The sequence below is a fragment of the Arachis ipaensis genome, chromosome B8 (genome assembly GCF_059453495.1).
Source record: "Arachis ipaensis isolate K30076 ecotype BB chromosome B8, ASM5945349v1, whole genome shotgun sequence".
Taxonomy (NCBI): domain Eukaryota; kingdom Viridiplantae; phylum Streptophyta; class Magnoliopsida; order Fabales; family Fabaceae; genus Arachis; species Arachis ipaensis.
This window is the reverse complement of record NC_142443.1, coordinates 92,935,058-92,961,533: the sequence shown is the minus strand read 5'-3', so window position 1 is coordinate 92,961,533 and position 26,476 is coordinate 92,935,058. Positions and strand designations below refer to the sequence as shown.

Here is a 26,476-nt window from a genome sequence, read left to right as displayed (position 1 = left end):
GGAAGGGAAGTTTTATGGAATTGTCATGGTTCTTACTATAGAGGCCATTTTGGAGGAGAAAGAACCACAGGAAAAGTCTTGCAGTGCGGGTTCTTTTGGCTCACCATCTTCAAAGATGCACGAGAGCTAGTGAAGAACTGTAATGAATATCAGCAGGCTAGAAATCTGCCCAAGAAAAATGAGATGCCACAGCAATTCATCTTGGAACTTGAGTTGTTTGACGTATGGGGGATTGATTTCATGGGACCATTCCCAACCTCATACTCAAACAACTACATTTTGGTGGCAGTAGACTATGTGTCCAAATGGGTGGAGGCCATTGCAACCCCTAAAAATGACAACAAGGTGGTCCTGAACTTCCTCAGAAAGAATATCTTTAGCCAGTTTGGAGTTCCCAGAGCACTCATCAGTGATGGAGGAAGCCATTTTTGCAACTAGCCATTAGAAACCCTCCTCCTGAGATATGGGGTGAAGCACAAGGTTGCCACACCCTATCACCCCCAAACAAGTGGCCAGACAGAAGTATCCAACAGAAAGCTAAAAAGATCCTGGAGAAGATGGTGGGAGCTTCAAGAAAAGACTGGTCGAAGAAGTTGGATGATGCTCTTTGGGCATATAGGACAGCCTTTAAGACACTGGTGCACAAAATTGTGATCACACTTTTCACAACTCCACACAACTAACCAGCAAGTGCACTGGGTCGTGCAAGTAATACCTTACGTGAGTAAGGGTCGATCCCACGGATATTGTCGGCATGAAGCAAGCTATGGTCATCTTATAAATCTTAGTCAGGTGGATTCAATTGGTTATGAGTTTTGATAATTAAAAGATAAATAAAACATAAAATAAAATAAAGATACTTATGTGATTCATTGGTGGAAATTTCAGATAAGCGTTTGGAGATGCTTTGTTGCTTCTGAACCTCTGCTTTCCTATTGTCTTATTCCAACCATGCGTGCTCCCTTCCATGGCAAGCTGTATGATCCTCTCGGATGAAAAATACCAGGTACGGTTTCTGCACGGATAATCAACTGTCGAATTGCTCGTCTCGGATGAAAAATACCTGGTACAGCTACTGCACGGCTAATCATCTGTCGGTTCTCACTAGCGTTGGAATAGGATCTCTCTATCCTTTTGCACGCTGTCACTGTGTTCAACATTCATGAGTTTGAAGCTCATTACAGTCATCCCTTCCCAGATCCTACTTAGAATACCACAGACAAGGTTTAGACTTTCCGGATCTCAGGAATGCTGCCAATTGGTTCTAGCCTATACCACGAAGATCCTAATCTCACGAACTCAGTTTGTGGATTAGAGACCCAAGAGAATATACTCCGGCTGTCGTCCAATGACTACGTTGAACATCATGTAGACCACTTGTGGTTGTCAGGCACGCGGATCTTGGCTAAGCGAGTAATGAAGATAGAGGGTGATTGTCACGGGTTACCCCTTCATTCTGACTTAACTGAATTAAGTACGAGATTATATCTTGGAGAAGAAGTAAGCGTGGATTGAAAAAGAAACAATAGTACTTGCATTAATTCATGATGAACAGCAGAGCTCCGCACCTTAATCTATGAGGTGTAGAAACTCCACCGTAGAAAATACATAAGAGAAAAAGGTCTAGGCATGGCCGAATGGCCAGCCTCTCAAAATGTGAAAAATGGCATAAGCTCCCTAATACAATAGTAAAAAGTGCTATTTGTACTAAACTAGTTACTAGGGATTACAGAAAATAAGTAACTAAGTGCAGATAGTGCAGAAATCCACTTCCGGGGCCACTTGGTGTGTGCTTGGGCTGAACATTGAGCTTTACACGTGTATAGGCCTTTTCTAGAGTTAAACACCAGCTTGGATGTCAGTTTGGGCGTTTAACTCTAGTTCTGGTGTCAGTTCTGGCATTTTACGCCAGAAAAGGGTCTCTGGTGGACGTTTGAACGCCAGTTTGGGCCATCAAATCTTGGGCAAAGTATGGACTATTATATATTTCTAGAAAGCCCAAGATGTATACTATCCAATGCAATTAAGAGCGCGCCAATTGGGCTTCTGTAGCTCCAGAAAATCTGCTTCGAGTGCAGGAGGGTCAGAATCCAACAGCATCTGCAGTCCTTTCTCAGCCTCTGAATAAGATTTTTGCTCAGGTCCCTCAATTTCAGCCAGAAAATACCTGAAATTACAGAAAAATTCACAAACTCATAGTAAAGTCTAGAAATGTGATTTTTGCATAAAAACTAATAAAAATATAATAAAAAGTAATTAAAACATACTAAAAACTATGTAAAAATAATGCCAAAAGGGGTATAAATTATCCGCTCATCAGACACTAATTGGGATGTCTCCATATCAGCTGGTGTATGGTAAGGCTTGTCACCTGCCATTAGAGCTTGAACACAAAGCTTTCTGGGCTCTCTAGTTGTTGAATTTTGATAGCCAAGCTGCTGGTGAAAGGAGGCTCTTGCAACTGAAAGAATTGGAAGAATTCAGATCCCAAGCCTATGAAAATGTCAAAATGTAGAAGGAGAAGGCAAAGGAAAAACATGACCTCAAGAGGGCACCAAGAAGCTTTGAGAAAGGACAGAAAGTGCTGCTTTACAACTCCAGATTGAAACTTTTCCCTGGGAAATTAAGATCAAGGTGGTCAGGCCCTTTTCTTATCACCAAGGTTTCTCCTTATGGACATATAGAAATTATGGAAGAAAAATCACAGGAGACCTTGACTGTAAATGGACAAAGGCTCAAGCACTATTTGGGTGATATGAAGGAAAAGCCTAAGACAAAATACAGACTCGACTGAGAGAGTTAACCGTTAAGCTAGTGACGTTAAAAGAGCGCGTGTTGGGAGGCAACCCAACCAAAGGTAGTTCTCTTTCCCAAGTTAAATTCAATAAAAGAGTTAAGTAGATTCTCTGTATTACAAGGAGCTAAGTTTGGTGTTCCACACCAAAACAATCCAAAGGTGAATGTGTAATTCTAAGTTTGGTGTTCCACCAAAGATTTAATTAAAGAACACATCGTAACCCTCAGCATGACTAGTCACTAGCTCCAACCAAGCAGGGAAATTACTTAACAATAGTTTAATTACTAGTTCATAGTTTGTATTTCTAGTTCATAGTTGTTTTCTTAATAAAAGCACATGAGGTTCTATGCATGAATTTACTCTGCTGCATATAGAAGTAGGCAAGAAACTAAGTTTGGTGTTCACACACCAATCTAAATTCAAAAGCCTACAAACATGCATACATGCTAACAATCTCTCAAGTGCTTGGGGAACAAGCAACTTCCAATCACTTGCAGGAATTCAACCAATCTCTTGGAAGGAATACACACCATCAGATAAGAAGAAAAAGAAGGACTCAAAAACCAAAGATGGTGATGACAGAGAGGAAGCAACTGGACTTTAAGAGGTTGTATTGTTACTTAACTATTTCTATTTTGGAATGTGCAAATAGGAAGTCTGAGGGTGCCCCTATTGATAGTTAACCTTTAGTTTAAGTCATTTTGCATTCCGTTGTGTTTAATTTTGCAATAAAGTGTGTAGCCTAGGTGTGTGTGTTCACTTTCACTTGTTTAAATGCTTGTGTTGTCCCCTGAGTCTTTTCAATTTGAGTAAAAGTAATGGTTGAACATAAGTGGAATAGTTCCTTTTTAGCAAGAATTGAAATAACAGTAAGTGGTGGTATATATGTTTGATTATGTAGTAGCTCACTTATAGTGAATAAAAGGATAATCTGCTCCCCTTTTAGTGTAAACTAGCATGCTGTCTATGAATCTTAGCTAATAAAAGTCCTTGGCTGAAAGAAAAACAAATAGAAATAAAGAAAAAGAAAAGCCAAAAGTGGCAACAAAAACAGAAGAAAGCAAAAGAATAAGGCTAGACAGCAATAGCTTGGACCTTAGGACATATGCCTGTGGTGTTTTTGTACTAGGATTTGCTTGGATGATTAGGTTCTATGGAGTGCTTTAACACTTGGTAACTTAGGTTAACTAACCCGGAATTATCAACCGAAAATCCATTATCAAGAGCAACTTAGTTACAAGGCATTTAGTAACCCAAAGAGGTGCTGGGCATCAATGTCTTAAGAAGAATTATGAGCTAAGTGTCTGCAGTGAGTATGTGTTAAGTGAAAATGAGCTAAGAAGTAGCTACAACACATGACACTAAGCTACAAGTGAGAAATAAGCTCACAGGAAAAGAAAAATAAAGAAAAGCAATTACCAAGGATGAGTGAATAATAACAGGTCATAGCAGTATATTAGTTGATGCTTAAAGGAGACATTCTAGTCCTAAGGATCAATAAAAAGTGAGCTGCTGCATTGTCTTCATAAAACCCCATGAGCTACTAATAATGACTTGCTGATATAAACATCATTTTTTGTTTCATCCTTTCTTCTCAAATAATTCAGTACTTGCTTAGGGACAAGCACGATTTAAGTTTGGTGTTATGATGCCAGGGCATCTTAGGCTAGTTTCACTATCCTTTTTCTGAGTTTTTAATAGGTTTTATGCACTTTCTTGAGCTATAAGTAAGCAAATTGGGTGAAAATTCATACATACCTAGATTCATCTAACCATGGTTAATTTGATGCAATTTCATGAGAATTCTGCTATAATTACTTGTGTGCTAAGAATGATGAGAATTCTCATGACTTTAGCAAGATTTTGGTGTATGTATTGGTTCATGACAGGTGAAGGAAGGCTTGGAGGAAAGTTGAAGAAGGAGCCTGGAAAAGATGAAGAAGAAACAACGTTGGTGGCCAAGTTGAACCACCAAGATTGCCTCAAACGTTGAAGGGGAGGCAGAGCAATTGTCTGCATAATTTGCTGATGCTCACGTTGGAGGGAGCGTTGGACATCCAATGTTACCCCCAACGTTGTGAACAAATGAGCTTTCTGGAAATTCTGAAAAACTGTAGCGACACGTACGCGTGCTGTACGCGCACACGTGGATTTGAAATTTTGACAATCCACGCGCACGCGCAGCTGACGCGCACGCGTGGGTGGGTGACGTTGGACCCCAAACGCTACCTCCAACATTCTTGGACAACGTCCGCAATGTTGATCTCAAAATTTTGAAACTAAAAACGCGCAACGCGTAGGCATAGCTTTTAAAGAATCCACACGCACGCGTGCAGCACGCACACGCGTGGATTGGCCAATGTTGGAGGGAACATTGCCAGTCCAACACTGAGGCCAATACCCTTCTACTATTGTTTCAAACTGGAAAATGATATTTTTGCATCCACACGCACGCGTGCAGCACGCACACGCGTGGATGAGCATTTTTACCCCATGGGCGCAAACACGCCAGGCACACGTACGCGTGGATAGAAAAATGTTGGCTTTCTAATGTTGAGTCAAACGCCAATGACAGCAACTTCATCTGGTTTTTAAGAAGGCGTTTGAGTCAACATTGGCCATCAAACATTGACTCCAACTTGAAGTACCAGAACTTGCAATTCAAACAGATCTCTTCTCAACAGCAAGGGAAACCAATTGGAGCTATTTCAATCCAATTCCATCAAGGCCAAAAGCCCAGTTTAGAGATTGAGGATCAATGGAAGAAAGTATATAAATAGCTTAGAATTTAAGTTAGAAAAAACCCCTTTTTTCTCACGGAAGACTTTTTACTTCATTTTTGGCTTTCATTTCAAATTCCAGAATGTATCTTTCAATTCGAATTTCCATTTTGAGAGCTATGAATAACTAAACCCCATTCATTGGGTTAGGGAGCTCTATTGTAATTCAATGGATCAATAGTAGTTTTCATCTTCTTCTTCTTTCTTTTCTCTTGATTTTTGTTAGAAAGCTTTTGATTTTAATTCAATTGGATAGTTGTCTTGACAAAGAAGCTATTCATAATTGGAATTCTTCAGATCTTTGAGAGAGGGATGAAGAATTCATGCTAGAATTGCTTTCTCACATTGGATTAGATTGGGGGTTGGATGGATATAGTGACATGTAATCCTACCAATACTTTGATCTATGAATTTGTGTGGTATAGTTAGTGACCGAACTTCAACTCTTCCCATGAGCAATTAAATCAAAACATTGGGCAAATGTTCATGCTTAGAGAGATTGGTGAGCCAAGACATTGGGATCCAATCATCTAAGATGGCCAAGCAATGTCAATGAATGCATTGATTGAGGAAGAGATGAAATTGATTTGATCCGCAGAGTTCAATATCTCCCAAAGCCCAATGAATCCCCATCTCTGATCTACCCATTCTGTTTATATTCCGCTTCTTTAATTTCATGCTTAATCCCCATTCCCATTTAATTTCTTGCAAGTTAAGCTTCTGTCATTTAATTTCCAGTAATTTAATTTCTGTTCATTTACTTTCTTGCAATTTAAGTCTCCCGCCAATTTACTTTCTGCAATCCTAATTAAATTCTGATTTCGCTCAACTAGTATAATTCTCCAATTAACATTGATCAACCAACCAATCCCTGTGGGTTTCGACCTCACTCAATAGTGAGTTTTTACTTGACGACAATCTGGTACACTTGCCGGTAGGAAATTTGTTGAGAGGCAATTTTCATGAATCAAGTTTATGGCGCCATTGCTGGGGATTGGTTTTGTATTGACAATTATTAAATTAGAGGATAACTAGATTGAGCACTTTTCTTTTCGTTTGATTAATTCAACTTTACTTTCAGTTATTCATTTTTGTTCTCTACAACTTTTTTTAGTTATTTTTCTTTAATTTCTCTTACTTCTTTACTTTCCAGCAAAACTAACCCACTAACTCATTAACTGTTTGATTAATTGCCTCAATTGCTCTAACCACACTCTTTCATTAATTGTGAAATTCTTCACTTGCTGGTTACTACTTGTTGTGCTACTTGTATGACATGTAGAAGAGAGGTTTCAACCTCTTTTGAGAGTGAACCGGAGAGAACCTTCTTGAGATTAAGGAGGGAAGCAAGAGGAAAGAGGGCTATTGGTGCAGAAGAAGAGGAGGAAGACTTGGATATAGCCATGGAGGATGATATGGAAAACCATCATGAAGGAGAGATGAACAATCATGCCAGAAGAAGTGGAGCCAACCCTGCTGGAGAAGAGAGGAGAGTTTTGGGATCATACATAAATCCAAATCTAGGAAATTGTGGCAACAGCATTCAAAAGCCAATTATCCATGCTAAGAATTTTGAATTGAAGCCTCAGCTCATAACTCTTGTGCAAAACAATTGTTCTTTTGGAGGAAGTGTCCAAGAGGATCCTAATGAGCATCTCACCAAATTCCAAGAGATATGTGACACTGTTAAATCTAATGGTGTGCATCCTGACACCTATAGATTGCTATTGTTCCCATTTTCTTTGAGGGACAAAGCATCAAAATGGCTAGAATCATTTTCCAAGGAAAGCTTGACCATCTGGGAGGATGTAGTGAATAGATTCTTAACAAGGTTCTACCCTCCACAAAAAGTAAACAGGCTAAGAACTGAAGTGCAGACATTCAGACAGCAGGATGGTGAGACTCTTTATGAAGCCTGGGAGAGATTCAAAGATTTGACAAGGAAATGCCCCCCTGATATGTTTAATGAGTGGGTGCAACTTCATATCTTTTATGAAGGGCTGAATTGTGAATCAAGGAAAGTTGTAGACCACTCATCTGGAGGTTCTTTAAACAAGAAGAAGACCATTGAAGAAGTCATTGATGTTATAGAGACAGTGGCTGACAATGAGTATTTTTATGCCTCAGACAGAAGCAATAACAAGGGAGTCTTGGAATTAAACCATATGGATGCAATCCTGGCCCAAAATAAGATGATCACGAAGCAACTGGCTGAATTGACCAAGCAAATGGAGAAGAATCAGGCTGCAGCTACCACACTCAATCATCACCTCAAGGAAATTTGGACATTGAAGAAGGAGTTAACTGGGAGGAAGCTAATTACCTTGAAAACTCATCTAGGCAAGCTAATGATCCATACTCTAAAACTTATAACTCATCTAGGCAAGCTCCCTTTGCGTCCTGTGGCCTCCGTTTTAACCCAGCCAGTATGACTTTATTGGCAGCTTCTGCCTGTCTGTTGGCTTGTGGGTGTTCTACAGATGTGAATTAGTGCTTTATTTTCAGGTCAACTACCAAGTTCCTGAAACCTGTATCGATGAACTGAGTACCATTATCTGTGGTAATGGAGTAAAGAACCACAAACCTTGTGATAATGTTTCTATATAGAAATCTCCGACTTATTTGGGTGGTAGCAGTAGCTAGTGGCTTGATGACATGTCATCATGTCATGTTTTTCTATGCTTTTTCATATAAGAAATTGATGATTAGTGCTTAAATATTGCATTCTTTTGTGCTTAAATGGTATATTTCCTTGATCTTTTGATTTATAACTTCGTAGGAAATAAGAAGAAAAAGAAGCAAAAAAAGCACAAAATAAGCTAAAAAGAAGAAAAGAGGAATTTTAGGCACACTTTGAAGATTGGGAACGCTTTGGAACCTTAAAAGCGTGGCCCATGACCATGAAGCCATGGCATGATACAGCACGCATGATTGCCTTATGCATGCATTTAATTACTATGCCAATTAAGAATGAATGAACGCTACATTACTTGGCATTATTAATAAAGTAATAAAGCATGCATGCATGAAAGTTTCATTACTAATGCCAATTGGCAAATTAAGCTACGTTAATGCATTACTAAGTATAATAAAATAAATATAAGCATGCATGCACGAAACATTTAATTAGTAATGCCAATGAATGAACCAAGGCGTTAAATGAATTAATTAGCATTACTAATTAATTAAACCAATGAAAGCATGCATGAAATTTACTTAGTAATGCCCAATTGGCCCAGCGTTCATTAATGTAAGGGAGAGCTACATTAAAACAAGGAACAATGAGCGCTCATTAAATGGAATGCTACGCTCAATAATTTGAGCGTTTTCGGGCTTCTTTATCAAAGAAACAAAGAACAAGCGCTCAATCAAAGGCATAGCGTTCAAACTTCCAACTGAGCGCTATACAAGGAAACCCACAAAGGGGAGCAACCAAGGCTCGAAGAGGGAACCACGCACCAAGGAAGCGCTACGTTCACATCTCTTCACTGAGCGCTACACCAAGGAGCCTGGGACAAGGAAAGCATGCAAAGAGTGAACGCTAAGTTGACTAACTCAACGGAGCGCTCCACTAGAGCATGCATCCAACCAAAATTCAACCAAATGCACCCTGACCCATGCCACTTGAACCAAGCAATCCGGATCCACTCTCATTCAAATCCAAAGCAAGCAAGGCCTAATTGATATCACTCAAAGGCACAAGGATCAGTTAGATTAGGAATTTCATTTAATTGTAATTTATTTTCAATTTCAATTTCATTTTTATTTTGTGAAGCCTATATAAAGGTATCTGTTTCATTTTCAAAGAAAGGCTAGCTCTGCTAGAGAGCAATAGGAGTAGGCGTAGAATAGAGAGCTCTTTGTTTAAATTTTCCTTTGTGAACTTGAGAATTGAAACTGAGATTTGGGATTTCCTTTCTTTTCTGTTTCATTTTCCTTCCTCTGCAATTTCCTTTCTGTTTTGATAGAGAGAGCATTGAGCTTTTGGCTTTATTTTTGTTTTTGCTATTCCATTGAAATTGTTAATTTCTCTTTGAGATTTCAGAATTGATTTAAGTCTTCTTCTGCTACAATTTCCTTCTCTGTGATTTTTACTTTCTGTTCCTATTGCTCCCAATTTATTTTCCTGAACTTTTGTTCCTCTGCACTTTACATTTGAGGTACTATGATCTGAATTTAATTTTCTTACTCTTTAAATTTCCTGTCACTTGTTCTCAAGATCTCTTCAATTGCTTGCTTTACTGCTTTCATTTAATTTTCTAGCACCCAGCCCCCTTTACATTTCATGCAATTTACCTTTCTTGTCATTTAAGATTTTGCCAATTTACATTCCTTGCTCTCTAAGCTTCTACCATTTATGTTCTACAACTTTAAATTTCTTGTCATTTACCTTCTGTTGGCTACATTTCATTCAAGTCACCAATGTTAGCTTGACTAGACTAATCACTCACTTAAGTTGCTTGATCCATCAATCCCTGTGGGATTGACCTCACTCTTGTGAGTTATTACTACTTGATGCGACCCGGTACACTTGCCGGTGAGTTTGGTGTGGAAATCAGATTTCCACCCTTCAAGTTTTTGGCGCCGTTGCCGGGGATTGATTTAGATCAACAATGATTAAGTGGGTGAGAAGTCTAGATTAAGCATTTTCTTTGTTTTGTTCTCTGTTTTAAATTGACACCAAGGTGTTTGAGTTATTATCTCACTAAGAAATTCTTCTCTGAGATATGAATTTCAATTTTCATTGGTGTTGTGGTTTAAAAAATTCAAATGGAGTTCAACTCATCTTATGATCAAATAAATTTTATGGGATATTACCCACCATCACCAATTTCTAATGATGGCTGGGAATATCACCAACAAATTACAGATCCTGAGCACTACAATCCATGGAGATATGTCTCAAAACCATAAGATGAGCAAGAGAATCATATGGGATACTTCCCACCACCACAAAATGATTCAAATCATTATTCTAATGGTGGCTGGGAGTATCACTAAGGAATGAAAGAGTATGAACACCTCCCAGAGCCATAAGATGACTCGTACTGCAATAACAACCACTCATATTATGACTGGGAGTGGCAAAATCAAAGGAATCTTGATGATCCATACTTTGTTCATCAAGAGCCATCATCACTTGAGCAAACCTTCAATTCATTCATGCCAAATTGTCCAACCTCACCTCCCAGTTTTTCACTTGAAAAATTTTCATCACTTGATTTTACCTCAACAAAAAGCCTCCCTCAAGATCCATATAACTCACCTCACCAACCACAAGATTCATTTCACTACACAGAAGACTCATTTCAACATTCACAAAATTCATTCCATAACTCACAAGATTTATTCCATACCACTCAAAACAACATCACCACAACATATCCATGCCCACAAAATCTCTCTCAACCTTCATCCCTTGAGCTAGCATTTGAACAATACCTACAAACATCCATAGACTCTTGGAAAGAACAAAAAACCCTCTGCAAGAAGATGGATGAGCACTTAGAGAAAATAAGGAAACAATCAAAACTGCTAAGCAAGGAAGATGAAGACTACTGGGTTGATGTGAATGAGGAAGTAGAAGAGCAAGAGGAAGAGGCTACTATGTCAAGTGAATTTTTAGTGAAGAAGGAAGAGGTGGTGGAAATATTTGAACCTAAACATGCATATCCACGGAAGCCACTTGAGATGACAAGGAAACATGAAAACTCACAACCCTCACAAACTTCCCTGAACCAAAGATGCTCAACACTTGAATCTATGATTGAAAGATATGAAGAGAAGATGAAGAAATCATGGGAAGAACAACAAACCTCTTCTATGAAAGTGCTATTAACACAAATGTTGAATGAAAAAGAGGAAATGGAAGAACAAGAAAGTGAGGAAGACAATCAACAAAATCCAAACTCAAGTGAAGCAGGGAATTACATAGATGAAGGGCTCATTGAACCACCAATCCAAAGGGCGTTTGATGAAGATAATGCTCCAACCATCACACAATCGTCAAGTATTGATATCCAAGAAGTGAAGGCAACTAACAAAAGCACCAATCCTGTCCCTGATCCAGCAAGCAAGCTCAATCAAGCCATTTACAAAAGGAAGCTTGCTGAGGAGAGGCCAATACAAGGGACAATAGCTGAGTCTTCTTCCCTCTCGAGGTCATTCCTCTTAACAAACTGGAAGAAGAGGAAGAAAGTGAAGAACAACATGTCAAGCTAATGACACTAAAAAAGTACTTGTTGGGAGGCAACCCAACCTTAGGTAACATTTGATTTCTCTGCTTGGTTTATTTTCTTTCTTTGCTTTGTTTAAATTTCAATAAATTGGCATATGATTACATTCTAAGTTTGGTGTTGCCCTGCAACAAATTATTTTCAATCCCTCTGGATGATTGCATCAATTCTAATTGAAAGTGTCACACTAAGATACTAAGTTTGGTGTGCCACTTAATTCTCTATGCAATTCATTAAGCAACACCACTTGTCTGCATAATCATAATGCCCTTTGCAGTATTATCTTTCTTTTAGTTAGACAATTTTAGTTTTCTCTTTGTTTTAGTCATTTACTTGTTTATAATGCTTTCTCTTATTAACTGTTTTTGTTAATACATCACCAAGAGATCCTTATTCATGACAGATTCTTGGCTCAGTGATTGTACTTAACATATAACAGTTTCATTTGCTTAGTTTTAGTTCAAATAAATTGACATAGGATTGCATTCTAAGTTTGGTGTTGCTATGCAACAAAAATTTGCTTCCAATCTTTACTGGATACTTGCATCAATTCCAAGTAAAAGTGTCACACTAAGTTTGGTGTGTGACGTTAGGACTTTTGCTAGTAAAGAATTTTATAAAAATAGTCGCATTGTAGATGTAGTTTCTACCCAACAGAAATCCCTTCGTGCAAATGTTTTGGTTGTCACAAGTAACAAACCCCTAAATAAATTGATAACTGAAGTATTCAAACCTCGGGTCGTCTTCTCAAGGAACTGCAGGGAAGTATGTTCTTATTATTGGTTATGAGTTTTGTAAATTGGGGGTTTTAAAAGTAAGGAACAAGTAAATTAAATGACAAGTAAAATAAATAAATAACTATAAAATAAACTCTTGGCAAGGTGTGACAATTTGGAAGTCCTATCCTAGTTATCCTTATCAATGGTGATGAGAATTGAGTTTAATCTCACTTAGTTAACCTTTACTAAACAAAAGAAAGTCAAGTGGACTAATCAGTTTGATCCTCAGGTCCTAGTCAATTTTTAAGGAAAGACTAGAGTTATTAGAATTCGATTCTATTAGCAAAAATAACAATTATCAATCACGATGAGTTTGATAACTCAAGAGTTACCAATTACTTAACCAAAGCCAAAAGGGAAAAAATAAACTTACTCGAATAAAAATGTCTTCAGATTGGAAGCAATAGTAACATAAATATAAAAGAAAGCAATCATAAACTGAAATACTTCAAATAACATTAATTAAGAGAATTATATGTAACATGGAAGAATTCATAAATTAAATTTGAGAAAATAATAAAAGGGAATATTAAACCTGATAAAGAGTTGGAATACTTAACCTGAAATAATAAGAAATCCTAATCCTAAAACCTAAGAGAGAGAGGAGAGAACCTCTCTCTCTAAAAACGACATCTAAACCATAAAAAATGAATAATTGAAGACCTCCTCTGAATGGATGCATTCCCCCAGTTTATAACCTCTAATCTGTGCTTTCTGGACTTGGATCTGGGCCAAATTAAAGGGCTTCAAAAATTGCTGGGAGCGTTTTCTGTAATTTCTGGTGCGTGGCGTCTGTCACGCGTCCGCGTGGGTCACGCGGTCGCGTTATCTGGAGTTTTCCTTGTCACGCGTTCCCTTCGGTCATGCATCCGCGTCATCTGTGTTCTGCTTAAGGCGCGCGTCCGCGTCAGTCATGCGTTCGCGTCGCTGCCTTTTCGCGCTGGGCATGCGGCCGCGTCGTCCATGCGTTCGCGTCGCTGCCAGTTTCTTCAAAAACTCTATTTTGTGCCTTTCTTCCATTTTTGTATGTTTGCTTTCCATCTTTTAACTCATTCCTGCCTAAAAGGATCTGAAACTTCTCAACACACAAGTCACGGCATCGAATGGTAATAAATGGTAATTGAAATAAATAATTTCAAAGCATAGAAAACATGTATTTTACATATATCACATAATAAGGAAGGGAAAGTAAAACCATGCAATTTACATGAATAAGTGAGTGAAGGATTGAATAAATCTCTTGAATTGAGCACAATATATGTCATAAAAAATGGGTTTATCAGTGTGCCACTTATCTTTTATGCCATGTATCATGCACACCCTCTTAGGTTTACAATCACAATGTCTCTATTTCCTATGCCTGGATCAGTCATAAATTGACCTTGATAGAAGCATCAGTCATTTACATTTCTTTTGTGATTGTAGCGTGCATAGAAAACTAGCCAACCAAGAACATTGAGTTGCTATTCTTCTTACCTTGGATTGTCAATCTTTATTGCATGATTCTTTTCTTGCTTGGGGACAAGCAAGGTTCAAGTTTGGTGTTGTGATGACATGTCATCATGTCATATTTTTATATGCTTTTTCATACAAGAAATTGATGATTAGTGCTTAAATATTGCATTCTTTTGGGCTTAAATGGTATATTTCCTTGATCTTTTGATTTTATAAACTTTGTAGGAAATAAGAAGAAAAAGAAGCAAAAAAAGCACAAAATAAGCTAAAAAGAAGAAAAGAAAAATTTTGGGCACACTTTGAAGATTTGGCACGCTTTGAAACCTTAGGCCACACTTTTAAAAGCGTGGCCCATGACCATGAAGCCATGGCATGATACAGCATGCATGATTGCCTTATGCATGCATTTAATTACTATGCCAATTAAGAATGAATGAATGCTACATTACCTGGCATTACTAATAAAGTAATAAAGCATGCATGCATGAAAGTTTCATTACTAATGCCAATTGGCAAATCAAGCTACATTAATGCATTACTAAGTAAGTATAATAAAATAAATATAAGCATGCATGCATGAAACATTTAATTAGTAATGCCAATGAATGAACCAAGGCGTTAAATGAATTAATTGGCATTACTAATTAATTAAACCAATGAAAGCATGCATGAAATTTACTTAGTAATGCCCAATTGGCCCAGCGTTCATTAATGCAAGGGAGAGCTACATTAAAACAAGGAACAATGAGCACTCATTAAATGGAACGCTACGCTCAATAATTTGAGCACTTTCGGGCTTCTTTATCAAAGAAACAAAGACCAAGCGCTCAATCAAAGGCATAGCGTTCAAACTTCCAACTGAGCGCTATACAAGGAAACCCATAAAGGGGAGCAACCAAGGCTCGAAGAGGGAACCACGCACCAAGGAAGCGCTACATTCGCATCTCTTCACTGAGCGCTACACCAAGGAACCTGGGACAAGGAAAGCATGTAAAGAGTGAATGCTAAGTTCACTAACTCAATGGAGCGCTCCACTGGAGCATGCCTCCAACCAAAATTCAACCAAATGCACCCTGACCCATGCCACTTGAACCAAGCAATCAGGATCCATTCTCATTCAAATCCAAAGCAAGCAAGGCCCAATTGACATCACTCAAAGGCATAAGGATCAGTTAGATTAGGAATTTCATTTAATTGTAATTTGTTTTCAATTTTAATTTCATTTTTTTGTGAAGCCTATATAAAGGCATCTGTTTCATTTTCAAAGAAAGGTTGGCTCTGCTAGAGAGCAATAGGAGTAGGAGTAGAATAGAGACCTCTTTGTTTAAATTTTCCTTTGTGAACTTGAGAATTGAAACTGAGATTTGGGATTTCCTTTCTTTTTTGTTTCATTTCCCTTCCTCTACAATTTCCTTTCTATTTTGATCGAGAGAGCATTGAGCTTTTGGCTCTCTTTCTGTTTTTGCTATTTCATTGAAATTGTTAATTTCTCTTTGAGATTTTAGAATTGATCTAAGTCTTCTTGCTGATTTACTTTTCTGCTACAATTTCCTTCTCTGTGATTTTTACTTTCTGTTCCTGTTGCTCCAAATTTATTTTCCTGAACTTTTGTTCCTCTGCACTTTACATTTGAGGTACTGTGATCTGAATTTAATTTTGCTGCACTTTAAATTTCCTGTCACTTGTTCTCAAGATCTCTTCAATTGCTTGCTTTACTGCTTTCATTTAATTTTCCAACACCCAGCCCTCTTTACATTTCATGCAATTTACCTTTCTTGTCATTTAAGATTTTGCCAATTTACATTCCTTACTCTCTAAGCTTCTGTCATTTACTTTCTGCAACTTTAAATTTCTTATCATTTACCTTCTGTTGGCTACATTTCATCCAATTTACCAATGTTAGCTTGACTAGACTAATCACTCACTAAAGTTGCTTGATCCATCAATCTCTGTGGTATCGACCTCACTCTTGTGAGTTGTTACTACTTGATGCGACCTGGTACACTTGCCGGTGAGTTTGGTGTGGAAATCAGATTTCCACCCATCATGGCTCTGCTTCAATCCACTTCGTGAAGTAGTCTATGCCTACGATGAGGAACTTGACTTGCCCTGAACCCTAGGGGAAGGGTCCGAGGAGATCGAGTCCCCACTTTGTGAATGGCTAGGGTGATGTAACGTAGATGAGCTCTTCAGGTGGTCCCACATGGAAATTGGCGTGTTTCTAACATGGTGCTTTTTTTTGACAAACTCTGTTGCTTCCTTTTGCAAGGTCGGCCGGTAAAAGCCGGCTCGGAGTACCTTCTTATAAAGAGCTCGCGCCCCAAGGTGGTTGCCACACATACCACTGTGTACTTCTTCCAGGACTTCCCCTGTGTTGGAGGTCGGCACACATTTTAGGAGGGGTGTTGAAATCCCTCTCCTATATAGGATGTTGCCCACTATGGTGTAGTACTATGCTTCTCGTACTAGCCTTTTTGCCTCCTTTTTATCTGTGGGAAATGTCTCAGACTTGAGGTAGTTGATTATGAGAGTCATCTATCCTTGATCCTGACCTGATATGGTTAGGATCTTTTCTTCTTCCGAGATTGATGGGCTTTGCAGTATTTCTTGGATGAGGCTTCTATTATTTCCCCTTGGTCTGGTGATGGCTAGTTTTGAAAGTGCATCAGCTCGGACATTATGTTCCCGAGGTATATGTCGGACCTCATATCCCCCGAATTGTCCGAACTATTTTCTGGTTTTGTCCAGGTATTTTTTTCATGGTGGGATCTTTAGCTTGGTAACTCCCTTCTATTTGTTAGGTGACTACTTATGAATACTAAAGATTTTAAGCTTTTGAACTCCTACCTTCTTAGCCAGCCTTAAACCAGCCAATAGTGCCTCGTATTCAGCTTGATTATTTGAGGCAGAGAACTCAAACTTTAAAGAGAGCTCAATTTGGGTCCCCTGGTCACTCTCTATAATTATGCCTGCGCCACTCTCGGTTTTGTTTGAGGAGCCATCTACATATAGATTCCATTCTATAGGGGGTACCCGAGGTGTCAATATACTCTGCGATGAAGTCGGCCAGGTACTGTGATTTAATAGCTGTCTGTGCTTCATATTTGAGGTTGAACTTGGATAACTCGACTGCCCATTGTAGGATTCTTCCATCCATATTTGTTTTTTGTAAGATGCGTTTAATAGGTTGGTTGGTGCGTACTCTGATAGTGTGAGCCTGGAAGTAGGGGCGGAGTAGTCGAGAAGTGAGTATGAGGGCGTAAGCAAATTTTTCTATCTTTTGATAGTTTATTTCAGCCCCATGTAGAGCCTTACTAATGAAGTATATGGGTTGTTGGCCACTTTCGTCTTCTCTGATTAGTGCCGATGCTATTGTCTGACTTCCTACAGCGAGATATATTATGAGTTCTTCACCTTCCCGTGGTCGGGTAAGGATGGGTGGTTTCCCCAGACATTTCCTGAAATCTTGGAAGGCTTGTTCGCACTCTGGAGTCCATTCAAACATCTTTTCCTTCCTTAATGTTGCATAAAAAGGGAGAGATCTTATAGCTGATCCGGCTAGAAATCTGGATAGGGCTGCTAGTCTTCCGTTGAGCTGTTGTACCTCTTTGACGCAGGTCAGAATTTTCATGTTGAGTATAGCCTGGCATTTATCCAGTTTCACCTCGATTCCTCTTTGGGTGACCATGAAACCCAAGAATTTTCTGGCTTCTACCGCGAAGGTGCACTTTGCGGGGTTAAGTCGCATGCCATGCTTTCTTATGGTGTCAAACACTTTAGTGAGGTCGGATAACAACAATTCCTCGCTTTGTGTTTTTACCAGCATGTCATCTACATAAACCTCCATTAGCTTCCCGATGTGGTCAGCAAAGACTTTGTTCATCAATCTTTGGTATGTAGCTCCTGCGTTTTTGAGTCCAAATGGCATGTCTATGTAACAGTAATTTGCCTTTGGAGTTAGGAATGAGGTCTTTTCTTGGTCGGGTGGATACATTGGATTTTGGTTGTATCCCAAATAAACATCCATGAAAGAGAGGTACTTGTATCTGGAAGAGGCATCCACTAGAGTGTCTATATTCGGGAGCGGGTAGGGTGATGACCGGATAATTTATACGCTTTTTTGCATTGTTTTTAGTATGTTTTTAGTATATTTTAGTTAGTTTTTATTATATTTTTATTAGTTTTTAAATAAAAATCACATTTCTGGTCTTTACTATGATTTTTTGTGTTTTTCTATGATTTCAGGTATTTTCTGGCTGAAATTGAGGGACCTGAGCAAAAATCTGATTCAGAGGCTGAAAAAGGACTGCAGATGCTATTGGATTCTGACCTCCCTGCACTCGAAGCCCATTTGGCGCGCTCTCAATTGCGTTGGAAAGTAGACATCCTGGGCTTTCCAGCAATATATAATAGTCCATACTTTGCTTGAGATTTGATGGCCCAAACCGGCATTCCAAGTCAGCATAAAATTTCTGGCGTCAAAACGCCAGAACTGGCATAAAAGCTGGAGTTAAATGCCCAAACTGGCACCAAAGCTGGCGTTTAACTCCAAGAAAAGTCTCTACACGTGAAAGCTTTAATGCTCAGCCCAAGCACACACCAAGTGGGCCCGGAAGAATATTTCTGCATTAATTACCTATTTCTATAAACCCTAGGCTACTAGTTTTCTATAAATAGGACCTTTTGCTATTGTATTTTTATCTTTTAATCTATCTTTTAATCATGTTTTGATGATTGAACCCTCTTTGGGAGGCTGGCTATTCGGCCATGCCTAGACCTTTTGTTCTTATGCCCAAGAACATGATGAATGTGATGATTATGTGACACTCATCATCATTCTCACCTATGAGCACGTGCCTGACAACCACTTCCGTTCTACATGCAAATAAGCTTGAATATGTATCTCTTGGGTTTCTAATCTCAGATTAGAACCTTCGTGGTATAGGCTAGAACTATTGGCGGCCATTCCTAAGATCCAGAAAGTCTAAACCTTGTCTGTGGTATTCCGAGTAGGATCTGGCAAGGAATGACTGTGACGAGCTTCAAACTCGCGAGTGTTGGGCGTAGTGACAGACGCAAAAGGATCAATGGATCCCATTCCAACATGATCAAGAACCGATAGATGATTAGCCGTGTGGTGACAACGCATTTGGACCTTTTTCACTGAGAGGATGGGAGGTAGCCATTGACAACGGTAAAACCCAACATAAAACTTGCCATGGAAAGGAGTATGAATGATTGGATGAAGGCAATAGGAAAGCAGAAGTTCAGAAGGAACAAAGCATCTTCATACGCTTATCTGAAATTCTCACCAATGAATTACATAAGTATCTCTATCTTATTTTATATTTTATTCATATTTTAATTATCGATTCTCCATAACCATTTGAATCCGCCTGACTGAGATTTACAAGATGACCATAGCTTGCTTTAAGCCGATAATCTCCGTGGGATCGACCCTTACTCACGTAAGGTTTATTACTTGGACGACCCAGTGCACTTGCTGGTTAGTTGTGCGGTGTTGTGACAAAGAATTGAGATTACAATTGTGTGTACCAAGTTGTTGGCGCCATTGATGATCACAATTTCGTGCACCAAGTTTTTGGTGCCGTTGCCGGGGATTGTTCGAGTTTGGACAACTGACGGTTCATCTTGTTCCTCAGATTAGGTAATTTTATTTTATGTTTAAGCTTTTTACTTTTTATTTTCGAAAAAATTTCAAAAGAAAAATATTTCTATTCTGTTCTTCAGAGTTTTTAAGAATGAATTCTAGAGTTTCATGATGATCTGTTGAAGTCTGGCTGGTTGTGAAACCATGTCTAAATTTTTGGACCGAGGTTTCAACTTATCATCACAAGAGCTTGTTGATTTCTATCAATCTTGCTGTTGAAAGTAATGATCTGCTAAAGCTTGGCTGGCCATTGGCCATGTCTAGTGTTTTGGACCGAAGCTTAATTTCACTGAATGCTTGGCTGGCTAGTAAGCCATGTTTAATTCCTGGACCGGAGTTTTAGACTAGCATTGCATGATTCCTGGAATTCTTGTTAAAAATTTTGAAATCCTTATTTTTCTTTTTCCAAATTAATTTTCGAAAAATTGCAAAAAAAAATTAATAAAATCATAAAACCAAAAATAATTTGTGTTTCTTGTTTAAGTCTAGTGTCAATTTTTAAGTTTGGTGTCCTGCATATTTTATTTAATTCCCTACATTTTTCGAATGTATGAATTTTGTTCTTTATTAATCTTCAAGTTGTTCTTGATGATTTCCTTGCTCTGATCTTTAATTTCTCTTGTTTTGTGTGTTTTGTTATTTTTCATATGCATTCTCAATTTGTTAGTGTATCTAATATAAAAATTTCTAAGTTTGGTGTCCTGCATGCATTGTTTATTTGATCTTAGTTTTACATGATTAGTTTTATTTTGTTGTTTTTCGTCATTAAAAATTCAAAAAAAAATTTCAAAATTGTGTCTTTTCAAGTTATTAATACAGAGAATTGAAGATTCAGAACATTCAGTAGAGGAATTACAGAGAAAAAGCTGGGCGTTCAAAACGCCCAGTGAGGAAGGAAAACTGGCATTTAAAAGCCAGCCAGGGTACTTGGCTGGGCGTTAAACACCCAAAAGGGTAGTATTTTGGGCGTTAAACGCCAGAATGGATACCATTCTGGGCGTTTAACGCCAGGATGGCACAAGAGGGAAGATTTTGTTTTTAAATCAAATATTTTTTAAATTTTCATAATTTTTCAAAATCAAATCTTTTTTAAGTTATATCTTTTCAATCATATCTTTTCAAAATTAAATCCTTTCCATTTTTTCTTATTTTATTTTCGAAAATCCTTGCTACAATTAATGATTTAATTCAAAATTTTCAAGTTGTTACTTGCCTATTAAGAAATGATCAAATTTTAAATTCTAGAATCATATCTTTTAATTTTTTGTTAGTCAAGTAATCAACTTTAATTTTAAAAACTTCTTTTTTTAAATTGATTTTCAATCATATCTTCTCAATCACATCTTTTTCAAAAATTATTTCAATCATATCTTTTTTATTTCAAATTTCAAAATCTTTTTCAAAATCACTTAATTACTTTCTCAATTTTTATTTTCGAAAATCATCAATCAATTTTTTTAAAATTTCTTTTAATTATTTCAAAATCTTTTTAAATTTAATTTCGAAAATTCTTCCCCTCTTTTCACATTCTTCTATTTAAGAACTAACACTCCTCCACTATCAATAATTCGGACTCTCTCTCTATAAGTTCGAATTCTCATCTCTACATTCTCCTTCTATTCTTCTTTTCCTCTGACACCTCAAGGAATCTCTATACTGTGACATAGAGGATTCCATACTTTCTTCTCCTCTCTTTCATATGAGCAGGAGCAAGGACAAAGGCATTCTTGTTTAAGCTGATCCTGAACCTAAAAGGACCTTAAAGAGAAAGCTAAGAGAAGCTAAAGCACAACTCTCTGTAGAGGACCTAACATAAATTTTCAAACAAGAAGAAGACATGGCAGCCGAAAATAACAACAATAACAACAATCCAAGGAAGGTGCTTGGTGATTTCACTACACCAACTTCCAATTTCTATGGAAGAAGCATCTCAATTCCTGCCATTGGAGCAAACAACTTTGAGCTTAAGCCTCAATTAGTTTCTCTAATGTAACAGAATTGCAAGTTTCATGGACTTTCATTGGAAGATCCTCATCAGTTCTTAGCTGAATTCTTGCAAATCTGTGACACTGTCAAGACCAATGGGGTTGATCCCGAGGTCTATAGGCTTATGCTTTTTCCCTTTGCTATAAGAGACAGAGCTAGAATATGGTTGGATTCACAACCTAAGGAAAGCCTAAACTCTTGGGAAAAGCTGGTCAGTGCTTTTCTGGCCAAATTCTTTCCACCTCAAAAATTGAGTAAGCTTAGAGTGGAAGTCCAGACCTTCAGACAAAAGGAAGGTGAATCCCTCTATGAGGCTTGGGAAAGATACAAGCAACTGATTAGAAAGGTGTCCTTCTGACATGCTTTCAGAATGGAGCATCATAGGTATCTTCTATGATGGTCTGTCTGAACTGTCCAAGATGTCATTGGACAGCTCTGCTGGAGGATCTCTTCATCTGAAGAAGACGCCTACAGAAGCTCAGGAACTCATTGAGATGGTTGCAAATAACCAATTCATGTACACTTCTGAAAGGAATCCTGTGAATAATGAGACAAATCAGAAGAAAGGAGTTCTTGGGATTGATACTCTGAATGCCATATTGGCTCAGAATATTGACTCAGCAAGTCAATATGATTTCTCAGAGTCTATCTGGAATGCAAGCAGCAACAGGCAGTACCAAAGAAGCTTCATCTGAAAAAGAAGCTTATGATCCTGAGAACCCAGCAATGGAAAAGGTGAATTACATGGGAGAACCCTATGGAAACACCTATAATCCTTCATGGGAAAATCATCCAAATCTCTCATGGAAGGACCAATAGAGGCCTCAACAAGGCTTCAACAACAGTAATGGTGGAAGAAATAGGTTTAGCAATAGCAAAACTTTTCCATCATCTTCTCAGCAACAGACAGAGAATTCTAAGCAGAGCCACTCTGACTTAGCAACCATAGTCTCTGATCTAATTAAAACCACTCAAAGTTTCATGACTGAAACAAGGTCCTCCATTAGAAATTTAGAGGCACAAGTGGGTCAACTGAGTAAGAAAATTACTGAACTCCCTCCTAGTACTCTCCCAAGTAATACAGAAGAGAACCCAAAAAGAGAGTGCAAGGCCATCAACATAACCCACACGGCCGAACCTGGAGAGGAAGAAAAGGCAGTTATTTCCACTCAGGAAGACCTCAATGGACGTCCACTGGCCTCCAAGGAGTTCCCTAATGAGGAACCATGGGAATCTGAGGCTCCCACTGAGACATAGAGATTTCATTGAATTTACTTCTGCCATTCATGAGCTCTGATGAGTATTCTTCCTCTGAAAAGGATGAAGATGTTACTGAAGAGCAAGTTGCTAAGTACCTTGGAGCAATCATGAAGCTAAATGCCAAGTTATTTTGTAATGAGACTTGGGAGGATGAACCCCCCTTGGTCACTAAAGAACTTAATGACTTGACTAGGCAGAGATTACCTCAGAAGAGACAGGATCCTGGAAAGTTCTCAATACCTTGTACCATAGGCACCACGATCTTTGAGAAGGCTCTGTGTGACCTGGGGTCAAGTATAAACCTCATGCCACTCTCTATAATGGAGAAGCTAGGGATCCTTGAGGTACAAGCTACAAAAATCTCACTAGAGATGGCAGACAATTCAAGAAAATAGGCTTATGGACTTGTAGAGGATGTCTTGGTAAAGGTTGAAGGCTACTACATCCCTGCTGATTTCATAATTCTAGACACTGGGAAGTGTATGGATGAATCCATCATCCTTGGTAGACGCTTCCTAGCCACAACAAAAGCTGTGATTGATGTTGACAGAGGAGAATTGGTCCTTGAAGTGAATGATGACTCCCTTGTGTTTAAAGCTCAAGGATCTCCCTCTGTAACCATGGAGAGGAAGCATGAAAAGCTTCTCTCAATGCAGAGTCAAATAGAGCCCCCACATTCAAACTCTAAGTTTGGTGTTGGGAGGCCATCATCATGCTCTGAGTATCTGTGAGGCTCCATGAGAGCCCACTGTCAAGCTATTGACATTAAAGAAGTGCTTGTTGGGAGGCAACCCAATTTTATTACATCTATTTCTTATTGTTATTTTATATTTTCTGTAGGTTGATGATCATGTGAAGCCACAAAAATAACTGAAAAAGCAAAAATAGAATGAAAAATAGTATTAAAAATAGCACACCTTGGAGGAGAAACTTACTAGCGTTTAAACGCCAGTAAGGGTAGCAGAATGGGCGTTAAACGCCTAGTCTGGCACCATTCTGGGCGTTTAATGCCAGAAATGGGCACCAGACTACTGTTTAACGCCAGAAAAGGGAGAAAAGATGGCGTTTAAATGCCAGAAAGGGGAGAAAAGCTGGCGTTAAACGCCTGAAATGGGCAGCAACCTGGCGTTTAACGCCAGGATTAGCAATCAAGGGGGTGTTTACACGCCAACATGGTGCAGGGATGAGAAATCCTTGACACCTCGGGATCTGTGGATCCCACAGGATCCCCACCTACCTCATCCTCTCTCTCTTCTTCATACATTCCCCAAATATCCTTCACCAATCACCTGAATACCTCTTCCCCAAAAAATCCCCTCACCTATCAAATCCTACCCTCTTCTCCATAATCTCTTCACCAATCCACATCCATCCATCATAAAACCCCACCTACCTCACCATTCAAATTCAAACCACTTTCCCTCCCAAACCCACCCATACATGGCCGAACCCTACCCCTCTCTCCACTCCTGTATAAACCCATCTTCACTCATTCATTTTTACACATCATACACACTACTTCTCGGCCGAACCACAAAACCCCTTACATATCCTCCATTTTCTTCTTCTACTCTTTTCTTTCTTCTTTTGCTCGAGGACGAGTAAACCTTCTATGTTTGGTGTGGTAAAAAGCGTTACTTTTTGTTTTTCCATAACCATTTATGGCACCAAAGGCCGGAGAAACCTCAAGAAAGAGGAAAGGGAAGGCAAAAGCTTCCATCTCCGAGTCATGGGAGATGGAGAGATTCATCTCAAGGGTGCATCAAGACCACTTCTATGAAGTTGTGGCCAAGAAGAAGGTGATCCCTGAGGTCCCTTTCAAACTCAAAAAGGGTGAATATCCGGAGATCCGACATGAGATTCGAAGAAGAGGTTGGTTAGTTCTCACCAACCCCATTCAACAAGTCGGAATCTTAATGGTTCAAGAGTTTTATGCCAATGCATGGATCACCAAGAACCATGATCAAAGTGTGAACCCGAACCTAAAGAATTGGCTTACAATGGTCCGGGGGAAATGCTTAGATTTCAGTCCGAAAAATGTAAGGTTGGCATTCAACTTGCCCATGATGTAAGGAGATGCACGCCCCTACACTAGAAGGGTCAACTTTGATCAAAGGTTGGACCAAGTCCTCATAGACATTTGTGAAGAGGGCACTCAATGGAAGAGAGATTCAAGAGGGAAGCCGGTTCAAGTAAGAAGGCACGACCTCAAGCCCGTGGCTAGGGGATGGTTGGAGTTCATCCAACGATCAATCATTCCTACTAGCAACAGGTCTGAAGCTACTATAGACCGGGCTATCATGATCCATAGCATCATGATTGGAGAGGAAGTAGAAGTTCATGAGATTATATCCCTAGAACTCTACATGGTGGCGGACAATTTCTCTACTTTGGCAAGGTTAGCCTTCTCTCATCTCATTTGTCACCTCTGCAATTCAGCTGGAATTGACATAGAGGAAGACATCCTCATTGATGAAGACAAGCCCATCACTAAGAAAAGGATGGAGTAAACAAGAGAGCCCACTCATAGACAAAAGCATGAGGAAATTCCTCATCATGAAATCTCTGAGATGCCTCAAGGGATGTATTTTCCTCCACAAAACTATTGGGAGCAAATTAACACCTCCCTAGGAGAATTAAGTTCCAACATGGGACAACTAAGGGTGGAGCACCAAGAGCATTCCATCCTCCTCCATGAAATTAGAGAAGACCAAAGAGCCATGAGGAAGGAGCAACAAAGGCAAGGAAGAGACATTGACGAGCTCAAGCGTTCCATTGGACCTTCAACAGGAAGAACAAGCCGCCATCAGTAAGGTGGACCCATTCTTTAATTTCCTTGTTCTTTTTTTTTTCTGTTTTTTGTTCCTAATGCTTTATGTTCTATCTATGTTTGTGTCTTTATTACATGATCATTAGTGTCTAAGTGTCTATGCCTTAAAGCTATGAATGTCCTATAAATCCATCACCTTTCTTAAATAAAAAGTGTTTTTAATTGCAAAAAGAAAAAGAAGTACATGAATTTCGAATTTTAAGACAGATTAATTATTTAGATGTGGTGGCAATACTTTTTGTTTTTCTGAATGAATGCTTGAACAGTGCATATTTTTGAATTTGTTGTTCATGAATGTTAAAATTGTTGGCTCTTGAAAGAATGATGAAAAAAGGAGAAATGCTATTGATAATCTGAAAAATAAAAAAATTGATTCTTGAAGCAAGAAAAAAGCAGTGAAAAGCTTGCAGAAAAAATATATATGCGAAGAAAAAAAAAGAGGCAAAAAAAAAAGAAAAAGCAAGCAGAAAAAGCCAATAGCCCTTTAAACCAAAAGGTAAGGGTAAAATAAAAAGGATCCAAGGCTTTGAGCATCAGTGGATAGGAGGGCCCACAGGAATAAAATCCTGGCCTGAGCGACTAAACCAAGCTGTCCCTAACCATGTGCTTGTGGCGTGAAGATGTCAAGTAAAAAGTTTGAGACTGAGCGGTTAAAGTCGTGGTCCAAAAGCAAAAAAGAGTG

General features: G+C 38.7%; 1 non-coding gene across 1 annotated transcript; it reads right to left on the bottom strand.

Moving 5' to 3' along the window:
* Positions 1-7,433: 7,433 nt before the first annotated feature.
* Positions 7,434-7,541, bottom strand: LOC148548837 (small nucleolar RNA R71). Its single transcript, XR_015898663.1, has one exon. It is a non-coding gene; the product is annotated as a small nucleolar RNA R71 (small nucleolar RNA).
* Between the last annotated feature and the right edge of the window lie 18,935 nt (positions 7,542-26,476).